Below are 25000 nucleotides of genomic sequence, written 5' to 3'. Positions count from 1 at the left end.
AAGGTTAAGACCAAGTCCATACGCTGGGACTTTAGCTGACACAGTTCCATAAGGCAAAAGAGTCTCTCATATACCTTTGAGATTATAGACGATACAACAAAAGATATCACTGTGGAGAAACAGAGGCCACATTGGGACATTTATCATTCAGCAAATGTAACCCCCGTTCTTCTTGTCTTGAAAATGTGCAATTACTTATCTGACCAGAGAGATTTTAATTAAAGGTCTCGAGAGAGTGCAAGTTGATTTCTTTTAGATAGTTTGGTGTTAGTGAGAGTAAAAGTGGTATTGTGGTATGTGGAGAGAGAGAGGAGAGTAAATATGTCTTGAGAATTTGCATTGGCAAGTTTAGGTATTTTGAGATCTCAACAATTCTGTGCATTATCCTTCATGAATTATCCTGAAGTATATTGGAAAGAAGATGCCATGTGGTCTTAAAGCATACTCTCCTATATAGATTATATATCAAATTTTATATATATATATATATATATATATATATATATATATATATATATATATATATATATATATATATATATATATATATATATATATATATATATATATATATATATATATATATATATATATATATATATATAATTTATATATATATGTATATATATATATATATATATATATATATATATATATATATATATATATATATATATATATATATATGTGTGTGTGTGTGTGTGTGTGTGTGTAACTGAATCACGAAAATATGGAACGTGATGAATATATAAATAAATATAAAATCCACCAAGTAAACAGAAACACTGGAGTGCTGCGAGGCCTTTCGACTCTGTCGTCCTTTACTTGGCAGACTAAGTACTGTCGTCCTTTACTTGGCAGCCTAAGTAAAGGACGACAGAGTCGAAAGGCCTAGCAGCACTCCAGTGTTTCTCTTTCTTCGTGGATTTTATCTTTATTTATATATATACATATACGTATATATATATATATATATATATATATATATATATATATATATATATATATATATATATCGAGACACCTCAACGTTCACATTCAATCAAACTAGTTATGGAACGAAAAACTTCCAAGTTTAAATCACCATAAATGATGGAGATAACTTCGGGAAATCATTAGTCTATTTTCTAATTAACCTGAAATCCATGGAGATAAGTTTTTGATTACTTCTAATGCTACTGCTGATTTTATTTATGAAAACATTCCAGGGGGACGAAGGTTCGGGACTGAATCTCGATTTAAAAATGGCAAGGGTTCACGCTTAGTTGAATGGACAGAGTGATGATTTAAAGTATAAATTTCAAATTTCACGTGTTCAAGAACTCATCTTGCTATCATTCCTGGCCTTTCCTTGTAGGAAATTCGAGCCTAAGGCTATTTTACATGCTTTAAACTAAAATCTTATTTTAAATGGGATTCAATTCAATTCCAATATTGTAAGTAATTTTGCATAATTTTATAACTGCCTATTAATTATACGATAACAACAAATAACCTTTAAATGCACTGGAAATTCAACAAAATTGCTTGACAAATATATCCTTTCTCGAAATGCGCACACAAAACAAAATGTTTATTTCACTATAGTGTATCTCGTTTCTTTATTTCATTACCCAACCCCATTCCTATTTTATCTTAGGATTTTCCTCTCTCCCTACACTGGACCCCTGCCAAAAGCTGACGATGGTAAAGGTTCGATATTTCTGTGATAATAAGATATCCACTTAATGGAATCGGACACTGAGAGACGACGTCTCCTCAGATGGATCGAAGACATTTTGATGTGGAATTTTAGTTATATAAAAGTAGGAAATGTCGGAGGAAAATTGTGCTCCCTTCTTGAGCTCCAGCGAGAATGTTCGAAGTTAAGTTCTCAACGCGATATTTAGTTTATTTTCAGTATATTCCAAATTTTTACTAAACCCGCCTTACGAGTATTTAATATTTATTTACACAAATAGGAAGGCGAATATGGGGAGAATATTATATTCTCTTATCAAGCTGAGTGGTAATAATTAAAGCCAAGTCCACATGACGATATTTAATACATCCTTGTTAAATTTTCGCTGTTTTACTTTACTTTCAGTTAAGGTCTTATTGCGTATTGAGATCATCTGTTATAGGAAACTGTGGGGTGAAAATTGTATTCCCATATTAAACTGCTGTAAAGAATGTTAAAAACAATGCTCACCGAGCGGTAGGTAATTCACGTTTGTTATCCATTATGTGTTCTATATTTTTAGTATAACCTTTGACGAAGTTTTTGTTTATTTTCATATATAAAAGATAAAGGTAGGAGGGAAATGATATACCCTTAGTAAGCTGGAGCGAGAATTATTGAAGATAAATTCTAGGCGTGGTACTTTCTCTGAGTATTGTTTTAGTTATTTTTTACAGTAGTTGTTGATGCAGGTCTAATGTTTATGTTTCTGATAAATAAAAAAAGGAAGAATGATAAAAATTACGCAAAGCTGCAGTAAGAATTTTTCAGCAACATCATAGCTACGTAAATGTAAAAGCTATTCATTTTGTAATTCGTGATTTTTCATTAATACGTCTATATTTACTTTCTGAAAAAAGGCTATAATGTCAAGATAAACTATTTTCTAAAAAAATGAAGCTTATTTTTCAAGTTTCAAGCAAAATGTTTACTATGACTGATGTACATTTTGTAAATATTTACAATTTTGAAATATCTTTAAATGAAATATTTGCTGCAGTTTTTACTATGTCGCTCATATATATATATATATATATATATATATATATATATATATATATATATATATATATATATATATATATATATATATATATATATATATATATATATATATATATATATATATATATATATATATATATATATATATATATACTATATATATATATATATATATATATATATATATATATATATATATATATATATATATATATATATATATATATATACTAAATCTTATATATTTTATATGTTCTATTTATTTGTATATTACTGCATATATATATTTCATACGCGTAATTGCTATATATTTGATATATATTATACTGTAACTTTATCTTTCACAAAACTTATCCCAAAACCAAAACAGTGAATTCCTCTGTAATATTTTTGCCTGAATAATCGTTCCTATTTGAGACTATCTGCACTTTGATTAGTCTTGTTTCGTATACAGGATTTATCTCTGGAAAGAAAGGTATATACTATTCACGGAGGTAGTAAGTGCATTCTCCTATATCATCATTCATTTCCTCCTTGCTCTTCAAGTTATAAGTCTTATTGGGTTGTAAAGAAGAAATAATAATGGTAATAAATATTATTATTATGCAGGGAGTAGGCACTTATTTAACCAAGCTCTGTTAAAAATAATGGCAGCATCCGATGAACTGATGCCACACTGGGTCTTTTCAATTCTTGTCATGACTCTTTTCCCTCCAATGCTACATTTTCTAAAAGTTGACCGATATTCATAATATGGTTATGGGGAAAGGCAGGAGTTATTGATTTCCTATTTCCGGTTACTTTCTGTTACATCTTCCAGATGAACACTATATTCTTTGGAAGCTTGAATTTTAAGTCAGTGGCCCTGTAGGTTTGTTCCATGGGATTGGGTTCAGCTTAATAATAATAATAATAATAATAATAATAATAATAATAATAATAATAATAATTTTTTATGCGTGAGCACTCGGGAGGTAATTAAACACGGCGCGGAGACTCCGTAGAGTTTTATTCAGGAGCTTGTAGTAAATTCTATCTCTGAGTCGCTCTCAGGTGATAGAGAATCCTCGTAAAGGGTTTCCTTAGGGCGTTGATGACTATCTTCTGGACGGGTTTGTTTGGTTCTGGATAAATGGGCTCCATCAGTCTGTTTATGTAGGGGAGGCCGTTGGTGGGAGAGGAGCTTAATTTTGATTGGCCGTTAGGGGATTAGGGTGGCTGCGCGAAGCCTTATCCCAGATGTTATTATTATTATTATTATTATTATTATTATTATTATTATTATTATTATTATTATTATTATCATTATTATTATTTATTATTATTATTATTATTATTATTATTATTATTATTATGGAGAAATAAAATAATTTTAGTGATATTACACAATTGGGAATTTCATTTCTAAAAGTTGTCTTTTTGTAACAACAACTGCAATAAAAAACCCATTAAGTGAAATTTGAGTCTGGTTCTTGTTATTCATAATTTCTAAAAATGACTGAGATGCACAGTGCTACAATTTTTCATAAGTAAAATATGTAAGAATGTGTAAATGCAAAGAAAAATGGCAACAAATATTACTTCATATATATTTTTCTCCCATTAACAACTGGAACGAGATTCTTGGTCGGTTCTTAATTAATTAATCAATAATAATAATAATAATAATAATAATAACAATAATAATAATAATAATAATAATAATAAACAGGGTTCGGTTAAAAATGACCATCTTCTTCTATTGGCAGCAATTAGATTTATCACTTTTTGCGCATCGCCTGATCTCTGATTAATGGCGATATCGAGAATTGTCTGGATAATTTTTCGCTGGACATTTGCTCTTTTTTTCCCAGGTAATTTCCCGTATAGATTTACTGCAGTATTTCCTCTCAGAATATAATAAAATGAGAGAGAGAGAGAGAGAGAGAGAGAGAGAGAGAGAGAGAGAGAGAGAGAGAGAGAGAGAGAGAGAGATAGTGCTGGTGAAGTAGGGCAGTAGTAGAGAACTGGCCTTGTGGTCGTGAGGTCCGTTTTGATCCCAGTCTGCAGCCCACTAGCTTCATTTTAGTTGAACAAGAGGACGTGTGTCTAGCAATCTCAGCTATAGCAGCTTGCAGAGAACTTGGAGGTCCTTTAGAAATATTTACAAAATTGTGAGGTATCTGTGAACTACTGGAGGTAATACAGTGTATTAAAACTGTAGTGTGATATTTTGTTTATTAAGAGGAAACAATTAAGCCTTGTGAATGATTACTTCACACTTTATAAAATACTGACGTAGTTTACGAGGTTAATATACTATTGCAGCAACGTTCTTATCAATGATTTAAAAGTGTTTTAACAGTATAAATGTTACGCAGTTTACCTTATCACGAAATATTTTTATAAACATTTTATGAACCCTTTTTACGGATAGGTTTAAGGTTATCAGTAATTTACCGAACCTTAATTTCTAATCCTATTTCTCTCTCTATCTCTGTCTGTCTGTCTGTCTGTCACCCATCCGCTAAACGCATTGGACTTTTTCCCCCCCATAACTCTCTCACAAGCTTTTAATTTGAAACCTGCGACCGAAATGCTATTGGCCCACCCGAATTTTTAATGCATACCACAAGCACCACCAGGTTGTGTGCAATATACTCACCGATGATTAGTTTTCAATAAATGCTACCACTTCCCCCCGCACCCCCCAGCCCAAATTCCACGCAATTCCAGGCAGTTCCAAAACTATTTGTGAATTTAATTGCGATGATTTTTGCAAAAGGCAGGAGGTGGAATGCTTATTCGGATTTACTGATTTCGGGCTGGGACGATCGTTAGGTTCAACTATGGTTTACTGAGGAACTCTTATACACACACACACACACACACATATATATATACACACACATATATGGTATATATATACACACACATATACTATATATATATATATATATATATATATATATATATATATATATATATATATATATATATATATATATATATATATATATATATATGTGTGTGTGTGTGTGTGTGTGTGTGTGTGTGTGAGTGTGTGTATATATATATATATATATATATATATATATATATATATATATATATATATATATATATATATATATATATATATATATATATATATATATATATATATATATATATATATATATATATATATATACTGTATATATATATTTATGTGTTTTATATATATATATACATATTCATATATATATATATATATATATATATATATATATATATATATATATATATATATATATATATGTGTGTGTGTGTCTGTGTGTGTGTGTGTTTGTAAAAAATATATATGACGATTTATGTATTTTTTCCATATCGATACGATGTGTTATTCAAGTGAGACTATAGATTTCGGAAACCAGTTTGTGTAAGTTTTTGGTGGTTTGGTAATTTTAGTTCCAATTCACTGTTGCCCTGTTATATTTCTTAATTTACCCTTGTATTTAGTGGTTATTTTTCCCAAATGTATAAATCATTTATAGCTCAATGAAACTTTTAGTTCTTGATTATAGCGTTCCAGGCCTGCATCTCTCTCTCTCTCTCTCTCTCTCTCTCTCTCTCTCTCTCTCTCTCTCTCTCTCTCTCTCTCTCTCTCTCTCTCTCTAACAAGATTGACAGCATTGTGTTTAATGAGAAAAATGTGTAACTAGCAGAAAATTTATTTTTAGCTATTATCTTTGTTATTCCACTGAAAATATGTAATTAGTCATTATTTTTAACTTTACATTTATTCTTCTCCAGAGTTTTGCCATGAATAACTTCGAGATTTATGAAGGCAGAGCTTCTAAATTTACCTTACATAGGACCAGCTATGAAGGAAAGAAAGGTCACTCTCTCACCCAAGAGCGTCGTATAAAAATAAAAAAAGGTCTTCAGTTATATTGTCGTGTACCTTTGGGCCAAGAGAAGTCGTCCTCCAGTTTATTTTCTTAACAAAATAGAATATTTCAAAGGAAAATGATGGCGATTGTGCTCTCATCTTCGGATTTTGAGATAGAGTTACGTCCAGATTTTCATAGATATTGCACAATATCAGCACAATAGATGGAGAGACGGAAGTATTGAAGCCCCACTTACCCAACTCCAGTGTCGACGCTTTTCCCTGCAGATCCAAAAATACTACAATCGGGTTCAAGGGACATCTTAAAACTACTGAACTGATTGCTTTCAAGTTTTAGTCAATGTAAGGGTAATGAATAACATTTCTGATTATCTCTTTGTCCAGGCTACGTCAAAAGTACTATGACTTTTAAACAGTAAAAAGTAGCTTGGTCTCTGCATCTGCTGGTTTCAACTATAAACAAGTAAAAGTTCTGTAAGGAATTTACATAAATCTGTCTTAAACAATTACAAAATTTTTTCGCTATAAATATATTATCTTCTTGCCAATTATTAATTAGTTATGTAAAACAGACTTCAATTTACAATTTGAAAGAAATCGTTGGCTAACAAAGTGCATCAGTATTTTAACCGTGTTTACCTGTAATATGCTGGTAGTTCAATTTATTTCTGAGTTTTGCAGTAGTCAAACTGTAAACAGTCTCTCTTTTACTAGATTTATATCGAAAAGGTTTTATATGCTACGTCCCTACATTATAAAAAAAAAAAAAAACGAAAAAGCCAGGTTTCCAAAAGTGCAAACGTTACGCATGAACTCACAGTAATTGTCTTGATAGTTGAGGCGTGAAATATATACTTCGTTAGGACTGGCTACTGAAGACGTCTGCTGTTCGAATTCTGATTGGTTGTCTCCTCGTTGTTACCATGGCAACTACCGTTTACGATACTATCCAGGTTACCAAGGATGACAGAGAAAGAGAGAAACTGTTCAATAATGAAAAGAGAACCCTGGAAAATGTCAGTTGTGGCACACTGCAAAAAAATCGTCTGCTTTATTCTTAAAGAGGGAAAATAAGGGTATCTCTTCTGTAAACAAACTTACTTAAATATCTCTCAATGTATACAAATTGCAATGAAAATATTATAATCCTAGTTATTCCTATTGTAAACAATATCTATGGCTATTGATAGAATGCTGACCAGGATAAAATCCGTTAGCCAGGCGGCCGAAGTAAAGTCTCATATTCCATTCATTATTGGGGCGACAAAGGAATTCCTCAGACCTTGTATGTACTGCTCTTGAAAGCCTTCCCCAGTGGACCAGAATTTAAGGTGTGTATTTTGCAGTTTATTTACATGCTACTTCTCTTCTTTACTTGAAATGAATACCCGTATAAAATATTTCAAAAGACAGTCATTTATGGTAAAAAATAAAACTTAAAAATTATCTTCAGTATTATTTATATCCTGGGATTTTGAAAGATGTGAGCAATAAATATTTATTTGTTTCACTATACTAATGAATATATATTTTTCTATAAATGAATATTTTTCACGCTTTTTGAACACAAGGAGCTAACGATATATTTTAATACCTTCTGCTTACGTTTAAATAAGATAAATTATAATCAAAGGATATGTTGATCACACACACACACACACACACACACACACACACAATATATATATATATATATATATATATATATATATATATATATATATATATATATATATATATATATATATATATATATATATATATATATATATATATATATATATATATATATATATATATATATATATATATATATATATATATATATATATATATATATATATATATATATATATATATGATGTATGTGTGTGTATAGAAACAGAGAGAGAGAGAGAGAGAGAGAGAGAGAGAGAGAGAGAGAGAGAGAGAGAGAGAGAGAGAGAGAGAGAGAATAAAGCAAGTATTAATCCTCATAAACTTAAATTATTTGTCTTTTATGAATGATATAACTAAAGCAAAAAAAGAAAGTAAATAATTGCTTTATTATCAAAAAGCCTTAAAAAACTGAAGCAATTGTTTTTACAAAAAAAACCAAGCTGCACATTGTTCTGAACAAATCATTGGTAAAAATTTAATTGCTTTATTATTCAGCAATTACAAGTTGTATGATGAACTTGAAACATTTAATTATATATAATCATTTGCATCGAATTACCACCAAAAATTTTATTTTGAAGGACTTTGCAAATGACGAAAAAGCCTGTACAATTTGGTGGTTTTGGAAAATTAGCAAACAGCAACGCATAAAACCCAGGAACTGGCTGAGTATTTTAGGCGGGAAATATATACAAAGTTTGGATTGGCTACTGGTTTTCGAGTTGTGATTGGTTGTTACCATGACAACCGTTGTTTTCGTCATGACGCTCGTTTTGAGTGACCAATCACAGCAGCAGTAAACATTACTAGGCTGCCAAATGACTGACGTTTCTTACTTCATTCATAATTATGTCTACAAAGGAAAGCAACCCACTTTATGCACTGCTGTTTTTGAGTTTTACAAAGTGCCCAAAATTCATGTTGATATATCATTTATTCATAATGAAATATTTATTATCTTAGGAAACAGTATAAACGGTAAAAGCTATATAATAACCAAAATTAATCATAATGCACATTAAATAGATGTTTTAATGTACACTAAATAAAGAATATTGTTTATCAGTGAGTTACAGAATAATGAAGCAATGATTATGAAACAAATTAATGACAAAAAAAATAAATTTTTTTTGTAGCAATTGCAATAAGTAAGTCTCAACTTGAAACGTTTAATTATATATAATCATTTGCATCGAATTACCGCCAAAAAATTTTATTTTGAAGGACTTTGCAAATGACGAAAAAGCCTGTAAAATTTGGTGGTTTTGGAAAATTAGCAAACAGCAACGCATAAAACCCAGGAACTGGCTGAGTATTTTAGGCGGGAAATATATACAAAGTTTGGATTGGCTACTGGTTTTCGAGTTGTGATTGGTTGTTACCATGACAACCGTTGTTTTCGTCATGACGCTCGTTTTGAGTGACCAATCACAGCAGCAGTAAACATTACTAGGCTGCCAAATGACTGACGTTTCTTACTTTATGTCTACAAAGGAAAGCAACCCACTTTATGCACTGCTGTTTTTGAATTTTACAAAGTGCCCAAAATTCATGTTGATATATCATTTATTCATAATGAAATATTTTTTATTTTATGGAACAGTATTAATGGTAAAAACTATATAATAACCAAAATTAATCATAATGTACATTAAATAGATGTTTTAATGTACACTGAATAAAGAATATTGTTTATCAGTGAGTTACAGAATAATAAAGCAATGATTATGAAACAAAGCAATGCCCAAAAAAATCAATTTTTTGTAGCAATTACAATAAGTAAGTTTCATTAGAAATTTACGAAATATGCAATTATGTATAGAAACATTCGCTTTAAATTAATTAATTACCCACCAAAAAGTTTATTTTAAAGGAAAAACCTGCAAAATTTGGCGAGTTTGGAAAATTAGCAAACAGCAACGCATAAAACCCAGAGCTCGCTGAATATTTTTGGCGGGAAATACATACAAAGTTTGGATTGGCTACTGACAACGCCTGTTGTTCGAATTCTGATTGGTTGTTGCCATGACAACCTATGTTTTCGTCATGGCACTCGTTTTGAGTGACCAATCACACCAGCAGTAGTAAATATTTCCAAGCTGCCAAATGACTGATGTTTCTTACTTCATTCATAATTATGTCAAACAGGGAAAGCAACCTGTTTTATGCCCTGCTGTTTAAAAAATTTACCCGTGACCAGAATTTAAGAGTACTATATGTGTTATTTCCCTTTTTGAGAAAATGAATAGCTTTTACGATGAAAAATATTATCCTAATAGACAGTAATTAAAGGTTAAAGATAAAACCATCAAAATTTATTTTAATTTTTTATATAATATACTTTGCAATTTTGAAGGATGATGCACAACTACCATTGCAATGGTTTTTGCTTTTTTAATTACTAGAAAATAATGGAGTTTAAAAGCTTTAGTTCGATTTTAAACAGATTATATATATATATATATATATATATATATATATATATATATATATATATATATATATATATATATATATATATATATATATATATATATATAGTTAAGGCAGTAAATATGTACTGGTTTTAGAATGGTCACTGAACCCGCCTGCAGTTGGAATTCTGGTTGGTTAATCTTAAACCTGTTATCATGGAAACTGTTGGTTACAATCATGCACACACGTTTCCACAGATATGTTAAATAAAACAGGGAATTTATTAAAATTATTTTTTTCATTTGTAAACTGTCCATATAGTTAAGAGTACCTAGATTCAATTATAAAAAGACTCAAACAAGTCATGAAAATACCTGAATTTAAAGATTTCCTAAACACCTTTCTTACGATTTGGCTACACCGACGAAAATCGTCTGCCTAAATACATTATGACTCAGACTAGAATAATATGGCGTCTATCCTCAAACAGAGTTAGGTTAATGCCTTTCTTTTCATATAAACGAGGTTGCTGTACATTCTGCATCATTCATATTATATACAGTTTTAATTTCTAATGTTCATAAGAGATCAAAGAAGATGAATCTGTAAGGAAAAACAGTAGATGATTCTGCAAGAAACTATTCCACTACAGTTTTAAGTCAAATCACTCTACCAACCCAGCATTTCATATTCCATTCATAAGTATAGCTCCAAAGGAAGCCTTTCCTCTTTATGTTTTAAAGTTGGAGAACCAGTTACGGGCAGTTTTTATTTCATAGCGTTCATTCCTGGCGAGAAATTTTTTATACTTTCAGTTTCTCCACCTGTTTCATAGTGAGAGATTGTAAAAACACTATAAAGACAGTTCAAGGCTTTTACAGGGTTAACCATTGTTGCAAGTTGCTTCTGCAACTTTTCTCGAAGATAAGACTCAGTTAGCCTCCAGAGAATAAAGTTTATTTTAGGTAAAAGCATTTACAAACACAATGGACTTTAAAATGTATTACAACACTTGCGAAGTGGTAAATTCAAAATTAAAAAGCTGGAAACTTCATAATTTTTAATAATCATTCTTTTTTTTTTTACAAAAAAAATCCAAATGACAGTGAAATATACTGGACAGTCTTTTAAAATATGTCGGCGTTTTCTAAAAACATGCTCTCTCTTTCACTCTCTCTAAACATAACACGTACAAAACAATTTGGTTGTATAATTATCAATAAATCATCGCAGGTGAATAAACAAAGTGAAATAGTACCACAGAAAACTATCACAATATGCTGTCCAATAATAGACAAGACCAAGGTGTTCACGCCGATGAATTTCTCCAAATCCCAAACAGCAGTTCAGCAAGCGCGAGCAACCTTCTACACTGCTTTCTTGTTCTTATTTCAGACAGAGAATATTATGCTGGGTCACCAAAAGCAACTGGTACTCGAGCTCTGATTGGGTGTTCCAATCTCGTTACCATGGCAACGACCGTCCAAACAAAGCTGATGTCTCCAAGGAGAGTGGAGCGAACGCAATAACCTGTTGGATTAAGGGAAAAAAAAGTATTTTATATTAACTAAAATAAGACAATTTCAAGAAAATACTTTTCAGTATTTAATGAAATCTTGTCACACAATTTTTAACTTTAAAAAATAAGATTAAAAGCAAATCAGACAGCAGATAATTACTTTACTTTTATTTTTTCCGAACGCAGTGAAGACATTTACCTTCGTCTGCTTTGATGTACTAACTCTCAAGCAAAATAAATAAAGGAATCCTTATCAACACAAGGAAATGAAGTAATTTAGGTGGAAGTTAATATAATTATCAAATTAAAAAATTCACTAATATTGTACGGAATTCAAACTTTTGATCAATGGAACCTACACGAAGGTAACGTACGTAGATAAAAACCGAAGGAAGATTGATTATATTGTAACACCTGAGAATTAACTCTTAGAACATCATGTGGAATTGACGGTTAACGTTTCATTCGTATTTATGACTACACAGATTTTTTCTGTTATTTAATGATGACCAATAATTTAGTTGTTATGAATATTTCTAAGTTATAACTACACAGAAACTTCTTCATATTATTTGATAATGACCAATAATTTAGTTATTATGAATATTAATGGTGAAAGCCAACGAAAATTAAACAAATTGTTCTTGTGACATAATATTCCTCAAAACGTGATATGGCATATTATTATTATTATTATTATTATTATTATTATTATTATTATTATTATTATTATTATTATTATTATTGTTATTATTATTATTATTATTATTATTATAACTTCAAAAGCGAAGGTAATACAGGGAGAGTCGAGAAGATAAGATACGACCCTCGGATCGTTGCTTACCGCCCTAAATCTCTGATTAAATCACCTTCATTCTGCTTACATATAAGGGCAACTGATGAGAGGCTGGCACTGGGCTGAGGGATGGCAAATCTACAGGTGGCTTTCCTGCCTGTATACTATAGTTTATAGTTGTTACTATGAAAAAAAAAAAAAAACGGATAAAGACATCAACACTGGATTTTATCGTTAGCATTTTCATTATCATTACTACAGTTCTTCGTTGGATGAGCGGGTTCCGTTCTCAACTAGCACTATGCCGGCAGCGATTTCGAATCTCCGACCGGCCAGTGTAGAATAAGAGGAATTTATTTCTGGTGATAGAAATTCATTTCCCGTTATAATGTGGTTCGGATTCCACAATAAGCTGTAGGTCTCGTTGCTAGGTGACCAATTGGTTCTTAGTCACGTAAAATAAGTCTAGCCTTCGGGCCAGCCCTCTCTAGGAGAGCTGTTAATCAGCTCAGTGGTCTGGTTAAACTAAGGTATACTTATTATCATTACTGTCACTACCATTAACCTGGCACTTTCCCATTTTCTTTGAAAGCACTCACAAATATTGTTTTACATTAACAAATTTTCTCATCATCCCTGTTCGGTGGTTCAGAAAGCTCTGGTAATAGAGAAATTATTAATTTAATTCGGTAAATAAAAATAAACATAAACAGAACTTGGTTTGCTGATTGCAAAAATGGAACTGAATATCACATCTAGAGTTCCATGTCTATCTTCTAAATGGAAAAAAAAACACACTAATGTTTTTCTTTTTTGGGGAAATTGCATATTAATCACCATATTTCTTCTTTCGAAAGAGAGAAATTTCATGGGAAACGTATATACTTTTCATTAGTATATACTTTTCATTCAGTCAATGGAAAAATGTTGGTATTTAGTATTTTCCTGTTTAGTGATGTCTTTACCTCAGTCCTATCCTCTTTATTTTAAAGAGCTTGAAAAAATAAATCATGAGGCAGAATCCAGTCAGGAATTTATTTCTCCAGATATTGCATCAGTACATTCGATTAATAAAGAAGAACAATTCTCCAGAGTCTCATTTTATCAGAGGTTCGGTTCGATTAATCAAGGTTCTCTGAATGCTGGTTCATTTTTATCAAAAATATTCCATAATTCTGTGTGTGTGTGTCCCGATCTCCACAAGTCAGTGGCATTCTTCTTGCTTTAGTTAATATATTACACTTCCGCTTTTCGGCAAATTTAGCTGCATAACTGTACAATAAAAATGGTAATTCGTAATTTTGCCAGATATAGAAACCATTTGGATGCTTTTGTTTTTTCTTGTATTCTTTAACAAGTATTTTTTTTATCTAACCAATATATGAATTTGTTATTTTTCATTTATTCATTTGAATCATTCATTATCTCCGTATGTTTCTGACCAGATTTCAAATAAAAAATAGATTTTGTATTCCCTGTATTTTCATTCAAACCACTCCCAGAACCCACCTTCGACGTGAACTTAAAACGAACTGTCACCGCCAGACTACCAGACACACACACACACACACACACACACACACACACACACACTAACTCTCATTCATCAGCGTTCACAAACTCCATTTTTCATTATGAGCGCCAAACTTTCGCAACCGAAGGTCGTCTATTTCGTAAGTTCCGACGCTAATCCAAAAGCAAAAAAAAATCCCTTGACTCTGTTATTGCGTTTGAATCGAGTCGTACAGCTTTGCCTCTTTGATTAATCGAGTCTCTCTCTCTCTCTCTCTCTCTCTCTCTCTCTCTCTCTCTCTCTCTCTCTCTCTCTCTCTCTCTGTCGAGTCGATTCAGTGTTTCAAAGTTCGTGAAATTCTGGGTAACTTTAGCCTTGACCTCCTACATCGGGTGTGTTTAGAGAGTCCCCGTCGTGAATTATTTGTGGAAGTGACAGTTAGTTAATAATTTATGAAAGTGAGAGTTACCTGATTATTTTATGGGCGTAAAAGTTAGCCAGTAATTTCTTAAAGTGGCAGTTAGTCAATAATTTATGGGGGAGAGAGTTAATTAATAATCTGTGGGAGTGACAGTTAATTAAACATTTATAAGAGTGGCAGTCAGTTAATAATTTAAAGAAATGACATTTAGTTACTAATTTATGTAAGTGATATTTAGTTAATAATTTATAGGAGTGTGTAGTTATTAATTTATGGAGTGACAGCTAGTTAACTTGTAGGAGTGACAGATAGTTAATAATCTTAGGGAGTGACAGTTAATAATGTGTGGGAGTGACAGTTAGTTAATAATCTTACAGAGTGACAGTTAGTTAATAATCTTAGGGAGTGACAGTTAATAATTTGTGGGAGTAACAGTTAGTTAATAATCTTAGGGAGTGACAGTTAATAATTTGTGGGAGTGACAGGTAGTTAATAATCCATGGAAGTTACAGTTATTTTGTAGTTTTAATAACCTTACTGAACAATTACGTATAAAATAAGTCATAAGACATATTCTATAAGAGGATCTGTATTTTTTTTGTCTGTCTAGGTATGTTAATTTGTCAAAATTACATACACACATACTAAACATAGACATGTTTAGTATTCATAATAAAAGTGCCTATGTTTGAGTATTTGTGATCCCATAATTAATTTTAGAAGCCGTTCTCCATTTCACTTATCAGGTGTACTATCCTTAAGGTGAAAAGGTCTTTCATTTAAAAGAGAGAGAGAGAGAGAGAGAGAGAGAGAGAAAAAATTATATTTTCCTTTCTCTCTCTCTCTCTCTCTCTCTCTCTCTCTCTTCTTTCTCTCTTCTCTCTCTCTCTCTCTCTCTCTCTCTCTCCCGGCAGTCATAACAAATTCTCAGTTATTCTCAGTTGCATATTAAACCACTAGAGGAGAGAGAGAGAGAGAGAGAGAGAGAGAGAGAGAGAGAGAGAGAGAGAGAGAGAGAGAGCTTACAGATGCCATAACAAACAATGAGATGCTTTTTAAATGTATTTTAGAACACTATAGATGATTATTTTTAACGCACTCTCAAATTGATAGATTTTTTTTTCTACACTGAGCCGTGTCCCATAAAAGTTGGTGTGACTCCAGAGAAAAAAATACACGCAACGGTCACTGCCATATTCGTACTTGAATTATATGTCCGTGGATGAACCACCTATGTCGAAATCTTCCATAACAGTGCCGCTTTATCATTCGGATATGATTAAAAATATAATATCACTCTACATTTCTTATTTCCAATAAAATCAGTATCCATTTCTCTCTGCCGGACAATGCCAGTCACCTTACAGAGTTAACATATCCGTTTCTCGAAGGTAACTAGCGGATTGTGGGTATCCTTTCCTCCGATCTTGATCGGTTATAATCCTCTTTGGTATTTTCTCGTTTTCTTTTTCTTATAAAGAGCAGAGTTTCGAGTTCACGCTTCTTTTGAGAACTGCAAGTTATTCTCAGACATGAAGATACGCCTTTAAGGAATAAAATCTACATTTTTTCTTTACTTTTAATGGTCGTTAATTAAGGTTTGTTTTTGGAGGGGGTGGGGGATTTTTTTTTCGTATATTTTACATATTGCTAAAGTTTGTCACGTTAGCAAAGTACGGATGTCCTTTAATGAGGAGTGACCCAGGAATACTGACTCAAAACTTTAATTGTTAACCTCCTCAGGGCAAAGGCAAATTTGGCACTACGTCAGGAAAGTTGTTACACCGTCATAATTAATAGTCTTAATTAATTTTCATATGCTATTTCTAGCAATATTTTAATTACAACATTATCCTCAATTATGATTAGATATGTTTCTCATATAATGTTTCTTTTAAATAATCAAAAGTCTCTAAATGCTGATTCTCAGAATGAGGAAAGCACGTTTGGCATCGCTGCTTCACCCTCCCTTCACCCCTTTTCTGACCAAGTACGCTTGACACACTATAGGATTCGCACGTTTATTTGGCATTTAATATGAGTAACGCACGGGAAACTCATGACGCCATGATTCTGGTAAAATTCCCCCCAAAATTATTTGTTAACAGGAATTCTATTATTATCTCTAGACAAATGGATTAATGATAGTGATGATTGTGTTCCAAATGGTTTCCATTAATACTGCAGCGTTTTGAAATCACTTAACTGAGACATTTCGCAGAACATCGAAATTACTGAGGGGCCAATCTGCACCATTTGAGGGGTTATTTTGCCAATTTTTGTTTAATTGTAAAGCAATTCTAGAAAAATTATGCTTTCACTAGATTTTGAAATGTTTTGCTTTACGGATTGGCTCCCAGTAAAACATAATCTTTTGAGGTGTTTTCATTGTTTTACAATCACTTTTTCCAGCTTTTTAACAAACCTATAAAGACCCAGAAGTTCCATTTACTTATTTAATGAAGGCTAGTTGCTGCATTCGTAATGTGTAGCAATCTGCAGTGAAAAGAGCAAACAGTCTCGATAAGTATACGCATGGTGTAGAGATGTGTACTTGCCATGAAGTACAAAGTATCAAAATTATAATGAAATTCGCCATGATTATCAAAGCCTAAAGCTCTTAACTTACAAAGGATCTATTACTCGACGCATTCCATATTTGAGAATTCCCCAGAATGAAGTGAATGCAATATTCTTCTATATACATAATAGTGAATGTATGTATATTTGTTTGGCCACTATAGAAATCCGAACCTTTTGGCAGACCCTGAAAAAATTTCGCACATGGCTTCTATGTCACCCGAGGAAGGTTTATAACTGAAAATCAAACCTCTACGCCATGACAGACATACAAACACAGACAAAACAAATGAAATTTTCGTTTTTAGTCCGCCTTTTCTTCAGTAACGTTCTGGGAGTCACGAGTAGCTTGGGTGGAAAGCTCCGAGATTTCTGGTGACGTCATTAAACTCCTCCCACTGCGAACCCTCAGACTGTGGCAGCCCGACAAATGCGAATTTCCTCATTAATGCGTTAGTTTCTTCTTCGTTTTTCGCTTCGGAATTCGCTATAGCGACTGCTTCGTGACGTTACGGTGACGTATTTCGTTATAAAGCCGGGTTAAATGGGGTCCAGAATAATCGAAATATCACGCTTGGACACTCCAACGACTGATAATTGGAATTAATTATCGTGCGTATTGGCAAAACACTTCAGTGCATACAGAAGACGAGTTTCTTTCCACATTGCTTGTACTGATTACCTGGAAGATAATGACTGAAAATTCTAGATTAAAACTTTACAGGAACGTAGATCATTACATTTGGAAAACTTTTACGAAAGGCACTTGCAGAATCTGCGTTTATGGAGGCTAAATGTATATGATGCAAATACGGATTAAATTAAGAAATGGCAACTACTGCACTTCGACGAACGTCAGAGCACTCACAGCTTATACAACACGACAATTCGTACCTTTTGCTGATGTAATCATACACAGGAAGGAATAGTACTTCCGTCATTTAGGAAAATAAAATTATTGTTTACGGTTACATATTAGAATGATATATATTCATTTCTATCTTTCATCAAAGCATATTTATTCAAAACAGTAAATAACAAGTTGCCTAACATTCCTCCAAGAAGGGAAAGATTTTGTTTGATTCATGATTACATTATTACCAAGGGTGCAAGTGGACAGTTTATAGATGCATACGGACATGCATAGCGATAATTTTTTTTCTAATGATCCATATAAGTTTATAATACATTCTACTTTAAGGAATTTGATGTCATTGTGAAGATAATGAGTTGTAATTTATTATGTTATGTTAAAACGACCCTAAAACCGATAGAAAGAATACGTATCACGAATTGAAATTAGCCGTAAAGGAAAGTGTTTTGCTACTTTTTTTCTTAATATGAAACTATTGCAGCAATTCACTTTATAATAGGAAAGAAGTAAAAAGGCGTAACAAGATTGAAGACTAAATATTTCTTATTAAAAAAAGACGTCTATTCTCATGCAATATTAATAAATGAGTTTAAATTAGAAATGAGGGGTTGGTTCTGCTTTTTATGAATTGGACAGTGAAGTTTATTTTCATTATAGTAACACATATCATAAAAAGACATCATTGGCCTAGGCCTATACCAAATTGTCTGTATCACATGGAAATATTGTGTTAAATTTTCTTTGTATGATTTGGACTTATAATGGCCTACAAATAGCGTTGAGGGGTCTAACAGTGAAATGAATAACGTCTATTCGTAGTTTATTCATATTCTGATCACAGCGTTTGAGATACTTCCCAGATGAAATACGGTGGTAAACTGTCACGAAATTGATACTGAGAGAGAGAGAGAGAGAGAGAGAGAGAGAGAGAGAGAGAGAGAGAGAGAGAGAGAGAGAGAGAGAGAGAGAGAGTTTATAGGTTGTTATTCAGTTTTCCCGGGCAGCGCCGGGTTGATCAGCTATTATTATATATTTATAGTTCGATTTCGCAGTAGAATCATATCTTAAGACATTTATAATTTGATTATAGTTAATTGGCGCCACAAACTCTGATCTAAAAATGCTTTCCGACGTCTTGTACACATATTGAGTAGGAAAAGGATGACACGTAACTTATAATTGTAAATTCAAGGAATGCCATGAAGTGCAGTTTGAATCCATAAAAAGGATAATGCAAGGTATACTTAAATTACTGTGCGTATGAGACAGTCAGACATAAACACACAAACGGACAAACAGAAAACGTGTACTTACATAAAAAGTAGAGGATTGAAAAAATGAGTAACCATCTGCGTACGAATCAGTCAATGCCATTCAACAGACTTCGAGGATTACTCATGAATTATTTTGAAAGTTCGATGCATTCTCCTTCCTGAAAATACATAGGCAAGAAAAAATGACGTTCATCCATCAATAGAATTCAAAATTCCGGCTAAAGTCATAAGAATGTTTACCTTTATAAAAACAAAATTAGAAAACAAATGTGAATAACTCTCATTGATCTGCCAATTACACGAAACAAAATTACAATTCATTAAAACTTAATACCATTCTAGTCAATTAAAAGAAATTGGAAGAATCGACCTTGTTTTCATTGCTGAAATTAATTCGTAGATCCTGTTGTCAGTGGGATGCAGAAACGCTGATTAAACCGACGCGGATTTTCTGCAGTTTATGACTGGCCATTTCTGCATGTATTAATCACCTCGCCATTAACTTAGCCTATGGCCTACGAGTAAGCCTTTCATTTTCGATCGATGAGCAAATCTGTATTCATCTTGTTTTGATAGTTCTGGGTTTTCACTCTATATTCAGTGTAGGGATATCGTAAATCATAAGAACTTGTTAATTAATCTAAAAAATACACCCTTGGGTCTACAGAGCCAAAAATATCTTGCATTCACATGGTATGTTTATATATCCATGTAATATCCTCCATCTCTCTCTCTCTCTCTCTCTCTCTCTCTCTCTCTCTCTCTCTCTCTCTCTCTCTCTCTCTCTATATATATATATATATATATATATATATATATATATATATATATATATATATAATTTCAAGATTAATTCCATTTTTTACCTTTCTTAATAGAGCACTGGTCCTCATATCTAACTGGAATGCCTTTCATAACGAGATTTTGTTTCTAGTTAACTTCTTTAAAGGTAACTGTTTTCCCCCTAGGCTAGTATATAGAAAGTTAAATCAATTACTAAATAAGCATTCTTCTAGAAGACCTGAAGTCCTAACAGTACAAAAAATGAATTTCTTTGCAACCTTCAAATATGTACAGTAGGTGACTTACCTTTTCAAAAAAGATTTACGAAAATTATCCATGAACATTTCCCAGCCATATCAGCAACATTAACTCCCAAAAATCCTCTTAGTATTGGCTCTCTGTTTAAAGTAAAGGATCAGCTGTGTCCCTATATGCCCTCTGGTGTCATCTATAAATATACTTGCCCTAAATGTAATTCAGGGATTTACGTGGGATCCACCAGTAGGCTTCTCAAGGTGCGCATTGATTCACATCGGGGAGTTAGTTTCCGCACAGGTGGCAGAATCTCGAACCCAGAGCACTCCAATATCAGGAACCATTCAAAACAATGTAAAACCTACATTAAGAACAAAGATTTTAGTGTCATCGGTCATACTGCCAACCCTCAAGGTTTAACAATCTAAGAGTCGTTATTTATAAAACAACTTGTACCATCCTTAAATACTCATACATTCGCTGGTCAATTGTATTTAGCTCAACTCCGTACTGTGGTGGTTTCTTTCCATTTAGTTCCTTACTGTCTCGCCTCTAGGTTGGTTGTGTTTTTATTTATTTCATTCTTACTGTAATATTTTAAATGTATTCTAAGACTGTACTTATAATTGTTTTTTTTTTCATCTTTTCTTATGCACAGCCCTGAAGATGTAATTCTGTAGATAATTACGAAACGTTGGCTATAAAATAAAAAAGACAGCCTAGTTATGTGTGGTTTTCGTCCGTCTTCCTCTGCATATATATATATATATATATATATATATATATATATATATATATATATATATATATATATATATATATATATATATATATATATATATGTATATATATATATATATATATACACATTATATACACACACATATATATGTATATATATATACATATATGTGTGTGTGTGTTTATGTCAGTGTGTGCTTACCTAGCATTTTGAATATGTTACTGAATATTCTTTTATAATATAACTAATGAGAATTTTTCAATCAACAAACTATATACAGTATATGTATACACACACGCACACACATACACACATATATATATATACATATATATACATATGGATATATATTTATATACATATGTATATATGTATGTATATACATAAATATAGTTATATATATATAATTATAGTATATATATATATATATATATATATATATATATATATATATATATATATATATATATATATATATATATATATATATATATATATATATATATATATATATATATATATATACATACATACATACATATATACATATATATACACATAACACACTATTTTAAGTTACATCTAAGATTTACATAAAATTCTGACGAAAATTCGATGAATTATTTTATTAAATATGAGCAATTTCAAAAGGAAAAAACAAAATCATCAAAATAAATTCAGAATTATTTTAAGTAATCTTTGGAATAATTATGTGATTTGACGCCAAATTCATGCCATAGCAAACAGACTATATTTCTCTTGAATAATTGCTCGCCAAGGTAAATACAGAAATATTATTATTATTATTATTATTATTATTATTATTATTATTATTATTATTATTATTATTATTATTATTATTATTATTATTATTATTATTATTATTATTTGGTTGCAAAATACTACAGCCTTAACACGAAAACCCAATGCTACTTCTTTGGAAGTTATTTTGGTCTCCTTTATAGTAAATATATCAACAGACAGGAAAAATAACAGAATAGTATTTCTAAACGACACTATTTCTGTATTTGTTTCCATTGTATATTATAAGGAAAATCTTTTGGCTTTGAATGCTTATACAAAAGCCGTACCAACTTAGCCAAGTTCCTTTACGGAATTAGTTTACTTTCTTTTTCCCTGAATTGAATTGGAGTGTGAGCGGATGTATAAATAAATAAATAAATAAATATATATATATATATATATATATATATATATATATATATATATATATATATGCAAATATATGTATAACTGAATCACGAAAATATGGAACGTGATGAATATATAAATAAGGACAAAATCACGAAGGAAAGAGAAACAGTGGAGTACTGTACTCCACTGTTTCTCTTTCCTTCGTGGATTTTGTCGTCATTTATATATACAGTATATATACAGTATATATATACATACATATATGTATATATATATATATATATATATATATATATATATATATATATATATATATATATTGTATGTTTGCATGCATATCGAGAGAGACAGACAGACAGAAAAGTATATTATATACATGCAAAGTATATTTTGTACGTATTTTCGTCATTAACCCAATCCGGTTATTCTTTACCCTTACGTTAAATGCCATTTTATGCTCCATAGGAATTTTTAGCCTTTTTTAATAAAATAATTTTACTACTAATACTTCTACTACTCATAATAATAATAATAATAATAATAATAATAATAATAATAATAATAATAATAATAATAATAATAATAATAATAATAATAATATATAATTTTGTTGGTTTGCAGCCATAGACTGTAATCCAAATGTGATGTGTTAGCTGCGTAGGGGTTTTCAAAACTCCAGCTTGGTATAGCAAAATAAAACACGAGTATCCGAAGCAACTCTTTCATCACTTGTTACCTCCATAAAAACATCATTTACCCCAACTAAAACCTTCTCTAAAACTGCTAATATACTATTTATTTTATTACTACTAATAATAAGTAGAGTAGCAATAATAATAATAAATCGCATCTCCTACACGAACCTATGCGACCTACGTATTCAAAGTCGTTATTGAATATCTTCCAAATAACAAAGATCAATTTAACGCAAAGATACCTGAACAAAAAGTAATTCGTCGAATGTAACTTTGCCTAAATTGCGAACTCTGTCTTTCAGAGTTATAACTGTGAAATCCTTTTCCCTTACATTTATGTGTCTCGTTGTCAGAAAATAGAATCGAAGTATAAATTGCGAAGCTGGAGGCTGCAGAAGTATTTGAGATATATCAAAATAGAAGCCTAAGTATTGTGTGTGTGTATATATATATATATATATATATATATATATATATATATATATATATATATATATATATATATATATATTTATATATATATAAATATACATATATATATATATATATATATATATATATATATATATATATATATATATATATATATATATATATATATATATATATATATATATATATATATATATACATATACACATTAGCTGACCAACGTGGTGCTGCCCGGGAATACTCTGAGTAACAACCGATAAACTCTCTCTCTCTCTCTCTCTCTCTCTCTCTCTCTCTCTCTCTCTCTCTCTCTCTCTCTCTCTCCTCCCAACACCCTCTACTCTCTCTCCCTCACTTCCTCTCCCTTTCCTGTTAAGATAGTTGCTTCAGTTAAATTGCCCAGCATTTTTGACATTTTATATTTCACCCCGTCTTAACTCCCATTTCTACTGGTGCTGAACTTGGACTTAAAGGGCATCGGAAGTGTCGCTACTCATCTCAGCGACCTCAAAAACTGTGGATTAGGCACTAATATCTGTCAATTTTAACATTTTATTTTTCACTCCTTCTTCCTCCCTTTTCTATTAGGACTGGCCTTGAACTTGAAGGGCATTGGGACTATCATTATTCATGTCAGTGACCTCGAAAACTATGGATTAGACACTAATATCTGTCGTTTTTGGTTATTTATACATGTCACCCCCTTCCCACCCCTTCTCACCCTCCCCTTCCTATCGGGGGCTGAACTTGGACTTCAAGGGCATTGGGAGTGTCACTATTCATCTCAGAGACCTCGAAAACCATGGATTAGACGCTAATATCTGCCGTTTTCGGTTATTTTCCATGCCACTCCCTTCCGACCCTTTGTCACCCCCCCCTTTCCTGGGGCAAACTTGGACTTAAAAGACATTGGGAGTGTCACTATTCATTTAAGCAACCTCGAAAACTATGGATTAAGCACCAATATCTGTCGTTTTTGGATATTTTTACATGTCAGCCCCTTTCCACCCCTACTCACCCACCCTTCCTATTGGGGCTGAAATTGGACTTGAAGGTCATCAGGAGTGTCAATATTCATCTCAACAACCTCAAAAACTAGGGACTAGACACTAATATCTGTAGTTTTTGGTTATTTTTACATGTCACCCCCTCCCACCCCTTCTCTCCCCAACTTCCTATCAGAGTTGAACTTGGACCTGAAGGGCATCGGAGTGTCACTATTCACCTCAGCGACCTTGAAAACTATGGATTAGACACTAATATCTGTCGTTTTTGGGTATTTATACAT

The 25000-nt window shown here is 31.6% G+C and overlaps 1 protein-coding gene and 1 long non-coding RNA gene across 3 annotated transcripts in view; one reads left to right on the top strand and one right to left on the bottom strand.

Annotated features, from left to right (window-relative positions):
• LOC136843690 (zwei Ig domain protein zig-8-like) overlaps positions 1-25000 on the top strand; it is a 161633-nt gene that overhangs the window by 112711 nt on the left and 23922 nt on the right. The window lies entirely within an intron of this gene.
• The window catches only part of LOC136843691 (uncharacterized), a 139979-nt gene continuing 126759 nt past the window's right edge, over positions 11781-25000 (bottom strand). The window contains exons 2-3 of the long non-coding RNA XR_010854646.1: positions 19691-19808; positions 11781-12203 (exon numbers count right to left, since the gene is read on the bottom strand). This is a non-coding gene — a long non-coding RNA (uncharacterized lncRNA). The remainder of the gene's footprint in view (positions 12204-19690; positions 19809-25000) is intronic.

Source organism: Macrobrachium rosenbergii, chromosome 12 (genome assembly GCF_040412425.1).
Source record: "Macrobrachium rosenbergii isolate ZJJX-2024 chromosome 12, ASM4041242v1, whole genome shotgun sequence".
Lineage (NCBI taxonomy): Eukaryota > Metazoa > Arthropoda > Malacostraca > Decapoda > Palaemonidae > Macrobrachium > Macrobrachium rosenbergii.
This window is presented reverse-complemented; position numbering and strand designations above follow the sequence as displayed.